The 8532-nt window shown below is 38.8% G+C and overlaps 1 pseudogene; it reads right to left on the bottom strand.

Moving 5' to 3' along the window:
- Positions 1-1112: 1112 nt before the first annotated feature.
- LOC144245773 (SWI/SNF-related matrix-associated actin-dependent regulator of chromatin subfamily E member 1 pseudogene) lies at positions 1113-2434 on the bottom strand (annotated as a pseudogene).
- Positions 2435-8532: the final 6098 nt, after the last annotated feature.

Here is an 8532-nt window from a genome sequence, read left to right as displayed (position 1 = left end):
TGGATATTTCTCGCTGGGTGCCCCCACAGGCATCTCAAATTCAACATTTCCAAAACTTAACTCAGTGTCTTTGTCACTCATCAAAACAAATGTTCTCCTGTATACCCAGTTTTGGTTAATGGGTCGATTATCCATCTGGTGACCCAAGTCAGAACTCCAAGAACCATCCTTTAATGCATTTTCTCCTTCGCTTGCTAAATTTCATATTTCCCAAGGTCCTGCCAAATGAATGTATCCCGTCTCTCTTTCCTCACTCTTCCAGATATGCCCCTCTTCATCTCCCTGAGGCTATTGCAGAAGGTTCCAATTTCTCTCCCTCTGAAATCCATCTTTAGCACCATATCCTAAATTGTCTTAATAAAACACAAATCTGACCTTGTCACTTTCCTATTTTAAAATCCTCATTACCTTGAAAATTATATCTAATCTTTCACAAGTAGTACCCTCTTGCTGACGCTCTGGTTGCGTATCACGCCATTTTCTACCTACACCTTCCACCCCAGCCATATGAGGTATCACTATTACAGAGCAAACCAGGCTTCCGGCTCAGCTCCATGCCTTGGGACATTCCAGCCCCCGTTTGGGGCATGTCTTCCTCATGCCCAAGGTTCTTTGAACCTAGAACATGGTTCAGGATCAAGCCCTTTGTAAACCCAATGTTCTGCTCATACCAGGCTAGTCACTCTTCCTCTGTGCCACCAAGGAAATGTGTACACAACGCTCTGTTTGTCTTATCCCACTGCATAGTGGTCTGTGTGCGATTGTTTGAGGGCCAAGTTCATGTCTTATTCAAACTTGTATCCTCTCTGCCTGACCCAGCACCTGACAGACTATGTCCTCCATAAACACATGCTGATGAATGATGAAAAGCTAAATGAGTCACCATCTAAATAAGGAAAGGAATTGAATATATTTTACATGATTGGAATTGGTGATACACAGAAGTATTGAAATAGTGTTTCTACCTAAGCTTGATCTTACTTAGGTAGAAAGCACTGAAACTTTCATCTTTGCATATGATGTTTGCAGCAGATTTTTTAAATTTTTTTTAAACTCAAAAAACATTTTTTTCATTTAAAAAAGTATTTAGAACACATAAAACAAGGCAACATTTATTCTTTCTTCTCGTCTTCCGATGTGGGGTCTGTTGGCGCTTCCTCTACGGTTGCACTGTTGCTCTCTGAGCCAGTGTTACTGTCGCTGGTCCCTTCCTCAGCCATACTGTCCACCCCCTCTTGCCCACTCTCCTTATCCTCAGGAGTAGATGTGCCTTCCTCACCATTCTGGCTCTCCGTCGCTTCCTCGAGGTGTGTCTCCTCTGTCTCCATCGGGACGCTCTCGTCGTCCTTCTTGTCCTCAGCCTTACTGGCAGCTTGCTCTTCCTCAGGAACCATGCTGCTCTGACTGCGTTCGGCTTGCTCCGCTGCCTCTTTCTCTCTTTCCTCCTGCCTTTTGCGAGCCTGTTCCTCTGCCTGTGCAATTTCGGCGGCAATTTTTTCCATATCCACTTCCACTTTCAGACCGCACAACCTTGTAAGTTCATTGTTAAATGAATCTGTGCTTTCCAGGAATTTCCTCTTCTTTTCCTGGTGTCTTTCCTCTATTTGAAGAAGTTCAGCTTCTAGTTTTCGCTGATGAACCATTAAGGACTGGACCTGTCGTTTGAGGACCTGCATTCTAGCTGTTGTGACAACTGACCGAACGTCTGGCACCACACTCTCACTAAGGATTTCACTGATGAGGCGGTGGTTTCTCTGGAAACGGGCGGTGGCTGTCTGCTTCACTGAAAAGCCATCATCATAATCATCTGGATCTTCAGCAGGCTGAATGCTCATGTAAGGTTCTCCTTTCTCCATGCGAGACGGTCTCTGTCGACTTTCTTCCTCTAAAGCAGCTTCTGCACGACTTTTTGCATTTATGTAAGCAAGGTATGCGGGGGAGTTATGATAGGCCTTCATAGATTCATTGTACTCTGTCTTTTCTGCTTTGTATTCATTTAAATATTCTTGTTTTTCTTCATCAGTGAGATCTCGCCACATGCCACCAATAATCTTGCCAATCTCCCACAACTTTAGGTCGGGGTTGGAAGCTTTTACTTGGTCCCAGACCTTTCTGCTGTACCTCATGTAGGGCCTCAGAGGCTTATCTGGTGGCTTTGGGGGTTTTGGAATCGTAATACCAGAGGATGCCGTCACCCGGCTGTTGGTGCCCGGGTTCCCTCCCAGCCTGTAGTTGTTGTAGGCGAGATGACTGTATGGATTGTATCCCACAAACCCTGGTGTGCTGGGCATTTGTGTTGCAGGAGCTGGGGTGGGAGGTGGGGCATAAGATGGTCTTTTTGACATTTTGAAAGGTTAAGTTCTCAGTTCCTTAAGAATGAATCTGAGACACCGCGGGCAGAAAAAGCGCCCGTAGCTCCGGCCTCGTTTTCCTTTGTCCCAGATTTAAAAAATTTTTTAAATGTTTTTATTTTTGAGAAAAAGACAGAATACAAGTAGTGGAGGGGCAAAGAGAGAGGGAGACACAGAATCAGAAGCAGGCTCCAGGCTCCCAGCTGTCAGCACAGAGCCTGATGCAGGACTCTAATCCATGAACCATGAGATTATGGCCTGAGCCAGAGTCAGATGCTTAACTGACTGAGCCACCCAGGCGTCTCTGCAGTAGATTTTTTGAAGATAGTCTTAATCAGGTTGAGAAATTTTCCTTCTTTTCATCACTTGTTGAGATTTCTTTAAATCATAAATGAATGTTGAATTTTGTCAAATATTTTTCTTCACTTTTGAAGGGATTATGTTTTCTTCTCCCTTTTTTCTGTCAATAAGGTGAATTGTATTAATTGATTTTCAAATACTAAAGCAACCTTGCACTCCTGGCATAAATGCCTTATGGTCATGTACTATTTTGTGCAAGTACTACTTTATATTCAATTTGCTAATTTTATGAAGGATTCTTTTATCTATGTTCATTAGAAATACTGCTCTGTAGTTTCCTATTATCAGATTTTTCAAAACTAATATTTTATGGCAGAAGAAAATCAAGTAATGTTTTTATAATAGTCAAAAAGGAAATGTATGACTCAGGGACTTTTATGCCTCAAGACCTCACTTTCAAGTTTAAAGGGCACATACAAACTTTTATCAAAATGCAAGAACTCAGGGAAAATGTTCCCAAGATCCCTTTGAGAAATCTACTGAGTATACATTTCAGAAAATCAAATAGTAGAAAGACATTGACGTAAGGATAGGTGGTGAACATTGTATATAGAGTTCTTTGTAGAACTAATTCTAAATTGACCTTTGATACACAGTCACACACAGGACAGAAACTTTTCAGCTCTTTCCACCAAAGAGGACTCAAAACACGAACCAACCAAAAAACAATGATTCTCCTATATAGCATTCACATTTTGTCTTATAATAACATTTTCCACTAAAAGTGAGAAAAACTTCTTGGCTGAGTCCATGTTTAGGGTAAGAAATGTCCAGGACAACCCTGAAACACTTTGTCATACTAGACAGACACAAATTATTTAAGATCACTAGGAACCCCAACTGTACTTAGAAGTCAGCTTGAAGAACAAAACATGGAATGATTTCAAAAAGGACAATTACAGTTGATTGAAGCTCAGAATACATTTAAATCCATAAGTTTATCATAATACTATTACAATAATATTAAGATAATCCAATAGGTTTCCTTGGACGAGAATAGGGAATAAATTTATTATTTTAAAAACTGGTTAAAAAGGTGGGGGGGAGGAGGGCATCTGGGTGGCTCAGTTGTTTAAGTGTCTGGCATTGGCTCAGGTCATGATCCCGCGGTTCATGAGTTCAAGCCTGGCTGTACTGACAGCTCAGAGCCTGGAGCCTGCTTCAGATTCTGTAGCTCCCTCTTTCTCTGCCCCTCCCCCTGCTCATTCTCTCTCTGTCTCTCTGCCTTTCTCTCTCTCTCTCTCAAAAATAAATAAACATTAAAAAAAGAAAAGAAAGTGGAAAATGGGAAGGAAAGGAGAGAAATAAAGGAAAGGAAAGACGAGAAGAGAAAACAGAGAAAAAGAAGAACAAAGTAAGAGGACTCACACTTCCTGATATCAAAACATGTTATGAAGCAATAGTTACCAACAGTATGCTACTGAGACCAGGATAGACATATGGGTCGGTGGAATAGAGTTGAGAGTGCCAAATCACTAACATGGGGAAATAATGCTTTTTTCAACAAACTATGTACAAACAACTGGACAGGATGAATTTGGATGCTTACCTTACACCATATACAAAAAATTAACTCAAAATGGATCAAAGACGAAAATTTAAGAACCAAAATTATTAAACTCTTAAAGGAAAACACAGGGGTAAATCTCCATGACCTTGGATGCGACATAAGATTTTTTTTTGATTTTTTTTTTATTTCTAGGAGAGAGAGAGAGAGAGAGACAGCGTGAGCAAGGGAGGGTCAGAGAGAGAGGGAGTCACAGACTGAAACAGGCTCCAGGCTCTGAGCTGGCAGTCAGCACAGAGCCCGACGCGGGGCCCGAACCCACGAACCGCGAGATCATGACCTAAGCGAAAGTTGGAGGCTTAACCGACTAAACCACCCAGGCGCACCAACGACATAAGATTTTTTGATATGACATCAAAACCATAGCAACAACAACAAGAACAACAATGACGACGACAACTATATATATATATATAATTTGAACCACATCAAAACTAAAATTCTCTGTGCTTCAAAGGACACCACCAAGAAAGTGAAAAGATAGTGCAAAGAATGGAAAAAATATTCACAAATCACATATCTGATAAAGAAATTGCATATGGAGGAGAGTGTATGGGGGAGGAAATTGCATATGGAATATATAAGGAAATCCTATGCTCAATAATACAAAGACAAATAACTCAATTAAAAAAAAAAGAGTCTGAATAGACATTTCTCCAGGGAAAATCTACAACTGGTAATAGATACATGAAAAGATGTTATACATTATTAGTTATCAGAGAAATGGAAGTCAAAACCACAATGAGATACCACTTCACATCCAGTAAGGATGACTAGAATCAAGAACCAGATTATAACAAGTGTTAGGGAGGGTACAGAGATATTGAAACACTTAATGCAAACATTCTACTCCCAGGTATATGCCCAAGAGAAATAAAAATATGCACCTACCAGAAAACTTTACATGAATGTATATAGCAGCATTATTCATAATAATCAGGGCTGAAAAAAACCAAATGCCCATCAACTATATATTTGGATAAGCAAAGTGTGGTAAATCCATACAATGGAACATTATTCAGCAGTAAAAAGAAATGAAATATTAATACATTCTACAACATGATGAGCCTTGAAAACATTATGCTAAGTGGAAGAAACCAGTCACAAAAAACTGCATCTTATAAGACTCCACCCATATGAAATGTCCAGAATAGGGAAATATAGAGAGACACAAAGTAGATTAGTGGTTGCTCAGGGCTGAAGGAGATGGAAAGCAGTGGGATGGTAGCTAAATGATGTAGAGTCTTTTTCTCAGGCGATGAAAATGTCCTAAAATTGATTGTGGTGATGTTTACACACATTTGTTAATATATTTAAACGATTGAATTGTGCATTTTAAATGGTATGTGAATTATATCTCAATAAAACTGATAAAAAGACAAAAATAATGACTTTTTCAATGACTGCTCATTATATATGAAAAGTGGCCAAAAAAGAGATATCCATGGAATTATATGATACATATTTTAAACGAGTCTACTTAGTATCCTCAAAAGAATGTAAATATATTTATCCGTGAAACAAGTACAGGACATTATGAAGTAGAAACAATTTAGAGATAAGCTGCAGAATAAAGTAAAGTAAACCCACTAAAAATAATCACAGAAACAGGAAAAAGGGGGAGAAAACAAATGACTTAGAGAAACAATCCAGCAAGCCCAGCATCCTCCTGATAAATGTTTCGGAAAGAATTAAGAAAAGGAGAGAAATGAAACTATCAAATAACAAGAGAAGAAAATTTCTCAGAAGTAAAAGTCTTTAGATTGAAAGACCCAAGTGCTCAGGACAGTAAATGAGAAAAGGTGCCTACCTCGACACATGGCATGAAATTTCAGAACACTGAAGATAAAGAAAAGGATATATAAACTCCCCAATAGTTTAAAAACTAAAATCTCATCCACAAAGGAACAAATATCAGGCTTCTCAGGAGCACATTGAATGTCAGCAGATGATGGATCAATGCCTTCCACAAGTCATTCCCTGCCTTCAGGTCAGTCAATCAAGGATAAACCATGCAGTGGTTACTTGATTTGTCAAGTTGGATTGCCCAGCACTCAACTTCTTTCCTATATGGATCTCAATATTCTTACAGACCTTTAACTCTCTCCCATTATATGGAATCTTAGTACGAGGAAATTCCTGACCCTTACCTCTCACTACCTATTCACCATTCCTAAAGTTGACAAGCTTCTCCAAAGAAGACATATAAATGGGCAACAGATGCATGAAAAGATGCTCAATATCATTCATCATCAGGGAAATGCAAATCAAAACCACAATGAAATAAATACCTCATACTGTGAGGGTGGTTATTATATATATATAAAAAAAAAAGATAACAAACGTTAACAAGGATGTGGAGAAACCGGAGCCCCTGCGCTTTGTGAGTGAGAATTTAACATGGCACAGCCTACAGAAAACAGTAGGGAGGTTTCTCGAAAATGAAAAACAGAACACCATATGATCCAGCAATCCTACTTCTGGGTATCTATGCAGAACTGAAATAAGGATCTCAAAGAGATATTTGCACTCTTGTGTTCACTGCTACATTATTCATAATAGCCAAGATGTGGAAACACCTAAATGTCTATCAGTGGTGGCATTTAGAGGAAGGATTAGCCTTCAGATTAAAATAACAAAATTTCCTCTGTTTTATTTTTAAATATGACTTTATATCCAATAGTATGTGCATGAAAAATAATAAAGTATTTTCATCAATTACAAACTACCAATAAAAATACATAATAAAGTATCGTTTGTAGCGTAAATACAAATTAGCCAACTTATCTCCATTAAAGATAAATCATGTTATGAGTTACCTTTATTTTATAGTTATAGGGCTGTAGATCACTAGCAAATAGAGAAATATGTGATATATTTACAGGGGATTCTCAAAAATAATATTTCCACTCATTAATTACTATTATACTTCATCAGCATTTAGTCTGCAATGGGATGAATGGAAAAGGAAAATGTGGCTTACACATACAATGGAATATTATGCAACATTAAAAAGAAAATCTGCCATATGCATCAACATGGATAATCCTTGAGGACATTAAGGTAAGTGAAACAAGCCAGTAACAGAGAACAAGTACTGCATGGTACCACTTATATGAGATGTTCAATAAATCATTTGCAAAAGTCCATCTATCAAAAACACTTCACACAATTAATACTACTTCTGAACAACCATCTAAGGACCAGTCTCTCTCCTGATGTCAGATTCAGATTGCATCCCTCTCTGTATCATTCTAGGTCATCAGTATCTCCTGAAAAGGAGTTTATGCACACATCTAATACTCTAGTTTTTGTATTTGTCCCTTGATTGCCTGCTTGGCTCTGGTGGCCAATGGGGATTATATTCATAAGTCCTATAGGACTGTAACAAATGGAGAAATTGTTCTTAACTGGCTATGCTGCCCTTTGCTTCATCCCAAAGACAGCAGACTGAAACATGAGTCTAGTTTTTCCGTGAAAGAGGCTTATTAGCTTATCTGTACATCTGTAGACTGAAGGACAGAATTCTAATTAAATACACATCCAGGGGCAGACTCCAATCCTGTACAGAGACAAGGGAGTCCAGGAAGTGTTACCTTCACATTCATCCTCTGTCCCATCTCTACTCCCCGATGTTTCCGAGAAAGGAGCTTGTGTACATGTCTGGTACCCTGCCTTTATAGCTGTGGCCCAGATGACATCTCCTTTGATAGCCTGGCTCTGGTTCCCATGTGAAGTTTATGTTCATGGGTTGTTTGAGACAGTATTAAACAAAGAAATAGTTTTTAACTGACTATCACCCCAGCCCTCAGTATAAAGACCAGAGAGTCTTCCCTGAAAGAAGCATATTTGCATACTTTAAAAGGTGCTCCCTGAGGATCTGGCTTCCAACTAACCTGAATCTAAATGCTGACTGATACCCTCTCCTTTGAGACACTGACAGGTCTTAAACACCCTCACCAACTGGAAGCCACTAAGAATAAAGTAAGCTGTTTGGACAATCACAAAGGTTTGAGAGACAACCAAGAGCTAAAATAGGCTTAAAAAATAAGTTTCATCTTCTAAAAAGGCCACTCCTTGAAGACTGTGAGAAGTGCATATTTTACCTAATGAGTAAAAACCAACACCAATAATTAAGGAAAATAAAGAAACAGAGAAATATGTTCTTAAACGAAGAACAAGTTAAAATCTCAGAAAAAGGCCTTAATGAAACAGATATAAATGACTTACCTGATAAAGAGTTCAAAATAACAG

The sequence above is a fragment of the Crocuta crocuta genome, unplaced genomic scaffold, assembly GCF_008692635.1.
Source record: "Crocuta crocuta isolate KB4526 unplaced genomic scaffold, BGI_CrCroc_1.0 scaffold108, whole genome shotgun sequence".
NCBI classification, from domain to species: Eukaryota; Metazoa; Chordata; class Mammalia; order Carnivora; family Hyaenidae; genus Crocuta; species Crocuta crocuta.
The sequence above is the reverse complement of the archived record's forward strand: the minus strand, read 5'-3'. Positions and strand labels throughout refer to the sequence as shown.